The following is a 6586-nucleotide window of genomic DNA, read 5'->3' as shown; positions in this document are numbered from 1 at the left end:
GAATCAACGGATTAATAGGGTTATTTGTAATGATATTGTCCTCATAAAGGCTTTATTATTTAGGAATCAGAGCTGGAAATTGTAATTCCTTTAATGATTTTTCATCACATAAATTAGCCTGCCTCAAGTCCTCCGTCTAGAAGGCAAGAGGAGAGGTTGAGCTGGTCCTCTTCCTCATTCTTACGCAAAATCTGCTCATTTGGATGGATCCCAAATTTTAAAGAAACAAGTTCCTGGAAGAAATGCAGAATGCCAGTGCTCTCAAGACTTTCACAGGGCATCTCGTTTCAACACCGACTGCCTGCATTTTATCGGAGTACTAAAGGACACATTGAAATTATTTTGTTCTGGCACTGGCATGTGTTGTGATGTGTATGCATTCAATTGCACTTGACAAATCTTTGGGGCAAACAAAATGGTCTAATGTAAGGAAATATCTTAACATATTCCAAAATGACATTTTTAGACCAAACATGTGTTCGATTGATTTGCCTTCTCCAGAGATCACTTTTGAACGCAGGCCAGCAGCGAGCGGGGGGGCAGGCTCTCGCTGAAGGCCAGGCGGGTCAGCCGTGCTTCCGCTGGTATTTCCTGCGCGGCACAGTCCCGTACCTAACTGTACAAATAGCTCCACATGGCATCCTGAGAGCGTGCCAGGGAATTTTATGATCGCACGCCAAGTATGGTTGTCAGGTTCCACTCCACTGCTGTGTGTGTATGTGTGTGCTCATATGTGTGTGTGGCTGAAGCTAACTTCAGACTGAGTAATTACCATAATCCAAACAGGGCCTTTACCATCTTATTTGCATTCAGCCAGCAGTGCTGTTTTTATCAGCACCACTACTGAATTGTTGCAAAGTTTTAATTATCTTGACAACTCTCCTTTTTTTTTTTTTTCATTCCTCTTTTTTTTCTCTCTTCCCTCTTGGGTTGTGTTTGGATTTCAGCAGTCATCCCCCTATGGCAGCAATCACATTTCTGCAATGAGGAAGTTTTCTCACTTTTTCTTCTAGTATTTATAAGCAGCCACAAAGGCTGCTTAGAAGGGGGCAGAAATGGAGGGAGGTTGTATTTATTAGTTAATGCCTAATATTTTTTTCAGCAAAAGTCACTCCTGATGCCTCTTTTTGAATTGCACTTGAAGCCCTGGCGTAACTTTATACACGTGTGTAAGCTTGCAGAATTGAAAGAAAACCATTTCCTTTGCAGAGAGATACCCCCTTGCATAAATGTTTGCCAAAATAGAGCTTTAGTTGTCATGTTTTCAATATTTCCATAATCTTTTGATTTAGGATTAGTATAAAGTGTATCATGTCAGTTATATTTGCTCTCTCTCAAACACCCTGCATTTTCAGTATTTGAATGCTGTTAGACAAATTCAACCTTGAAATAAGACACCATCTCCTAGCAGTAAGGGTAATTAAACACTGGAAGAGCTTACCCAGGGAGGAGGTGGACCCACCATAGCTTGGAGTCTTTAAAATGAGATTAGACATCTTTCTGAAAGACATTGTTTAATCCACCTACTTGGGAAAGGTTCTAGTGCATGTATACAGGGGGTCAGAAGAGAAGATTGCCAAAGCCCCTTTTGGCTTCTCAGACCATTGGCCTAGAAATCTGAGTTCAGATGTGTTTTGGTTCAACATTTAAAGAGAAATTATAACACCTATATACAAAAATTGGTTTTTGGGAACATTAAGACTAAATAGGTTTTAAAACTTTGTTGTCCACTGCAGACAATAATGCTCTGCCTGCTGAGTTTTGCACTACCTTTTGTTTTGCTTTTATAAATAGCTACAAATCACAAAGTTTAATGCAGAATAAAATACTTTAATATGAGATTGCTATGGAGGAATAGAAGACTTTAAAGCCTAAAGATTCACAAGGAGAACAAATGCAAAAATGGTTTCTAGTCTGTTGACATTTCAGGTAGAATAGATGTTTTAAAAATAAGCCAAATTAATGTGTTTTTCTAACCATAGAATATTATGACTGTACTTGGCATCTCATCTCTTACAAAGTTTATGCATTAGATTGCATATAATAGCCACTAAACAGTGTGGTAGTATTCTGTTCATCTGAAAGATAGACAAATTCTGTTTAACAGTCCTTAGACATTTCTTTTGCTGCATTTTGGCCTCATGAACAACTTATCCTTGTTTTCCCTTTAAAAGGAAAAAAATTAAAGGTAAAAACCATTAGGGATTTCTATTTAAATCCAGCAATCTATGCATACTACTAAGAATCAATGCTCTGTAAGCTGTCTGGTGTTCTGCAATAAATTCTAGCTTTTATAGACTTTTTCTGGGCCAGGTAGCTGTTAATGCCATAGAAATTGATTATTTGTGGTGTTCTTATCACTGCTTAAAATATCTGATTGCTTTTTCTCCACAGATTTGGATTTGGCTTGCTTGATGCTGGACGATTAATGAAGGAAGCCCTAACTGGACAAATGTTGGTCTCCTGAGACAATGTGTTGTTGATAACAGGTCTGATTTGAGCAAGTCTAGTCAAATTCAATTTTAATAGTATTTAAAGGCACACACAGGACACATACAGCTGAGCTTTTGGCTGGTTTGTCTGTTTTTTAATTTCTGTTGTGTTACCAAAGCTTATTCCCATTAAGTATTAAACTTTGCAAGGCAGTAAAGACACATACCTGTCAGCTGCAGAGGCACAAATTTAACCTCAATACAGCAGATTTTGTTCAAAATTTGCCTTTCTTCTTTATGCAGACTGGAATATGTAATTCATCACTACACGACTGTTCCTGTGGAGGAATTATTGCACTCTGATTATTTTGAACCCTAAAAATTATTGATTGAGGTAAAGAGACAAGAAGGTATTGCAATCAGTTCTCAATCTAGTGAGGGCAACCTACTTAAAGGCAGTTAATCCTTAGCCTAAAAGCTGTATGCAGTTGCTACCGCTCCTACAGGACTTTTCATATCTCTGTGCCTGTGTCATTTATGTGAAGTTAAGTACAAAACGTTTTCCACTGCACTACCAAAATCAAGATAACCACCAAACATCAAGGCACTCTCTTATTGGATTGCTGCATTGACTGTGAAATTCGGCTCACAGCTCAGTCATAGCTCCAGCTGAGGAGGAAAAAGGTCTCACATGTCACCAGAATTCTGGACTTCAGGATGTCTCCCCTCTGATACAGTGGAAGCAATGACATCTAAAGTCAGTAGGGTCTAGAGTACTTTCCTCCTTCCAAGACCTCCCATTTTCTAGGGAGAGGTAAAACCAGGGGGAAGTGGAAGGTGCATCTGTGCATCTTGCACCTCTTCTAACTACAGTGCTAGCCTCTCTTTCTTTGTCCCCAAAGAAGGTTATTGAAACTGAGCCTAATGGCCAGCTCCCTGCAGGCCTAGGTATGGCACTGTACATTGTTTTAAGCAGCACTTTGAAGAAGTGACTGTGTTTTCTTTTGTGGTATTTGTTGTCTTTTGTATTCTCTGGAGGGAAAGGTAGAAATCTCAGAGGGGGAAGAAAAACGGATGGACATGCAAAGTCACGAACACAAGGTCTGTACTCCAGTTCCAGCAATTATCTGTAATCATAGCCCTTTTCAGCAAAGTGGCCCCTAGCCAGTTTGGGACCTGGAGTCCTCTCCTCTGGCTGATGTTAACAGTATTTGATTCAAATAAATCAATAACCCCATTGGTATCTCTTGCAGCATTATCATAGTCCCAGCAGTGGTGTTGTGAACTGATGTTTTACCTATCATCCTGAGTATGAGGTCTGTCTCAATTCGTGGAGCAGTCAGACATGTCACTACCACCTTGCAGAGACCTCCCCTCTTTAGACACAATACTCTGAATCAGGGTGTTTCCTCTCTGCATGCCATTCTTTAGGAAAAAATTGAAGATTTATTAGTCTGGAGAAAACAAGCGACAGACCGTAATTTACTTTTTCTCCTGCTGTGCAGGTGCAGAGCAGTTACCTACAATGAGCTCATCCCACAGTGTCTTTTTGTTTATCAGTTTCATCCAGATTAATGTTAAGATGGACTGTGTACAAACAGCTGGTTTCGTGCACCTATGGATCAATTACTTCTGCATGTTTTCCAAGCATTTTTGTAAAAAAGGCAGGAATGAAGTAGAAATGTGTATTCCTGTGAGGTGCTTGCTTCCCAAAGATGTTTCTCTGTTCAATCCTGCTGTAATTCTCCAGCAAAGCAATGCCAAGAGTTGCACCCCTGAGAGACAGGAGCACTCTCCCTTTTCTCTTGATCAATGTTATATGTAAAAGGCATAGCAAGGCAGTCTGTTTCTCAATATTGTACCTACCTGAGGCTCCTGAAGGTGTGATTAATTGGGAGTAATTAATTAAACCATGAGTCATGACCTCCTTATTTTTTCTGTCACATTACTTATGAACAAGAGGGCAGTCAGTGTAGTTAAATGGTATGAGATAGTAAATTTAGAGGAAATAAAAATAAATTAGTTATGTTGCATGTGGTCAACCTGTGGGATTTCCTGCTACAGGTGACCATCTGATAAATAGGGTTCCTTGATTGAAAAGAATAGTTGTTAATGCTATTACCATAACAGATGGAATGATCACTGTATTTCTGGGACTTCTGGGTGTACTGGGAAGGCAGAAGTGAGTCCTGCTTGGCTAATAAAGTAAGAGCAAATGCACCATGTGCTGGGAAGTCAGGCAGGAGTGCTGTTCTCCATGGGCAACAGCACTGCACTATTAGCTTGATCTATGACTTGCCATTTCATGGTTTGGTTGGTTGTTTATTTGTCTGTCTTTTTAATTCCTCTGGAAAATACTGTACTGGCTCTTTCTGTTGACTGAATGACCAGGCTTGGGCAGAAGACATAGCATTCTTCTTCTCTGACCTTTATATCAAAATTGATTAACAATAATTCTTTTGCAGAAAAGGATTGACAATAAGATGTGGATGTTCATCTTTAATGAACTCTAGTCACCAAGTGAAAGCCAGCTAAGTTTGATGATGCAATTGACCACCTTCTCAGCAACGGCTGAATATTTGCTCCTCAAAATGGTACGGTAATGCTGTATTCATAGACAATGTGAAGAACCACCTGTTGCTCTACTTGGATTTTTTTGTCTGTCATATAATTTCTTGGGACCTCTCTCATTAGTGGTAATAGCAGGATATGCTGGCCTGTATTTATGCAGTCAGAAATGGTAATCAGCAAGAATAAAATTAATAAATAAGAATTAGAGGTTGTGTAATCCTGTAAAATACTGAGAATTTTATGTTTATGTATTTTAATCTATGTAAAGTAAGAAGTCCACTCATAACTTAATTGGTTTTGTTTGTTATCATGTTTGGCATTTTAGAGAAGAATTCGCTAAAAGGGTTCTGTTTTATATTGTTCTCACTTTCTAATATAAGACTCTTATTTAAAAGACTCTTTGTTTTCAATTATGAAAATACTTTCCTGATCTCATTAGCCAAAAAAGATGAAGTGCTGTTTTTCCTTTTTATTTGTGACAATACAAATTAAACACACCTATGGCAAACCGATTACTGTGTTTTTTCTTTTTATACAGAGCAAGCCTGTTAACTGCAAATGTGAAGAGATGAAGCAAGCAAAAAAGAAAAAGTGTGAAGAACTTTGCTGCCATATCATCCCTGTATCAGATAGTTTTAGGATCAATGAATGAATAGGTATGTAAAAGAGACTGTTATTCTACAGAGAAGGGCTATTTCAGAGAAATGAAGGGGGAAAAATTAAAAGGCAGATCAGTACATTGTCACTATATGATGACAATATTAGAGAAAGAACTTTGTCTCCTTTTAATTTTGGATCTTTACAGTGGAAGAGTACTACAGAGAGATCTTGATAATAATATCTTTTATCTTATCAAGTGTTGCCACGGTACCAGTATTTTTGTTTTCTTGTTGGAGTTACTCATGCAAGAGGAACCACTCTGCTGTATAAGTTAAAAGTTCACATTCTTTCCTTCATTTTTGCACTTTACATTATAAGACACTTTGTTTACTATAGAGGTAATAGATATCATCACCTTTGGTTAACCATGAAAGTGTTGATTTTCAAATTACTAGAAGTTTTAATTATTCTAATTATAACTTAATACTGCTGCAATGACATTTCACATGCAGAAGTTATATCAGTAAAAATCGCTTAGGATAACAGGCAGAAATTAAAATGTTTTCTCTGAATATTCACAGCACACTGGAAATTGGGAGGTCAGGATTTCTCACAGATAAGACCATCCATTGCTGTGTTTCCCTCCAAGGAGTTACATGCTACATTCCCTTCCTCCCTTATACACTAAAGCAAGAGAAACATTTCCCTCACTAGCGGGGATCAGTGGTCTTCTTTGTCAGGCACTGGTTTTGGTGGTTTCGGTGCTGTACAAGGCAGAAGATATGGGAGTTGTCTGGATTGTCAGCATCAAGTGGTTACTTTAAATGCCAGAGGTGGAGGAATTCTGGAAAGAGCTGAAAAAATACAAGTAGATTAATTTGCACTTCACAGAAGTTTCTGTTAGAATAGAGACAGAAAAGGACTGAATGAGGCAGGAAGAGAAGCAAACATAGAGGTGAAGTAATGGCAAAAATGAAACATTA

General features: G+C 38.3%; 1 long non-coding RNA gene across 1 annotated transcript; it reads left to right on the top strand.

Moving 5' to 3' along the window:
* Positions 1 to 2394: 2394 nt before the first annotated feature.
* On the top strand, positions 2395 to 5604 carry LOC115905780. The gene is made up of 3 exons (XR_004060881.1): positions 2395 to 2489; positions 4898 to 5026; positions 5542 to 5604. It is a non-coding gene; the product is annotated as an uncharacterized LOC115905780 (long non-coding RNA).
* The last annotated feature ends 982 nt before the right edge of the window (positions 5605 to 6586 follow it).

This window comes from Camarhynchus parvulus, chromosome 1 (genome assembly GCF_901933205.1).
Source record: "Camarhynchus parvulus chromosome 1, STF_HiC, whole genome shotgun sequence".
Lineage (NCBI taxonomy): Eukaryota > Metazoa > Chordata > Aves > Passeriformes > Thraupidae > Camarhynchus > Camarhynchus parvulus.
This window is presented reverse-complemented; position numbering and strand designations above follow the sequence as displayed.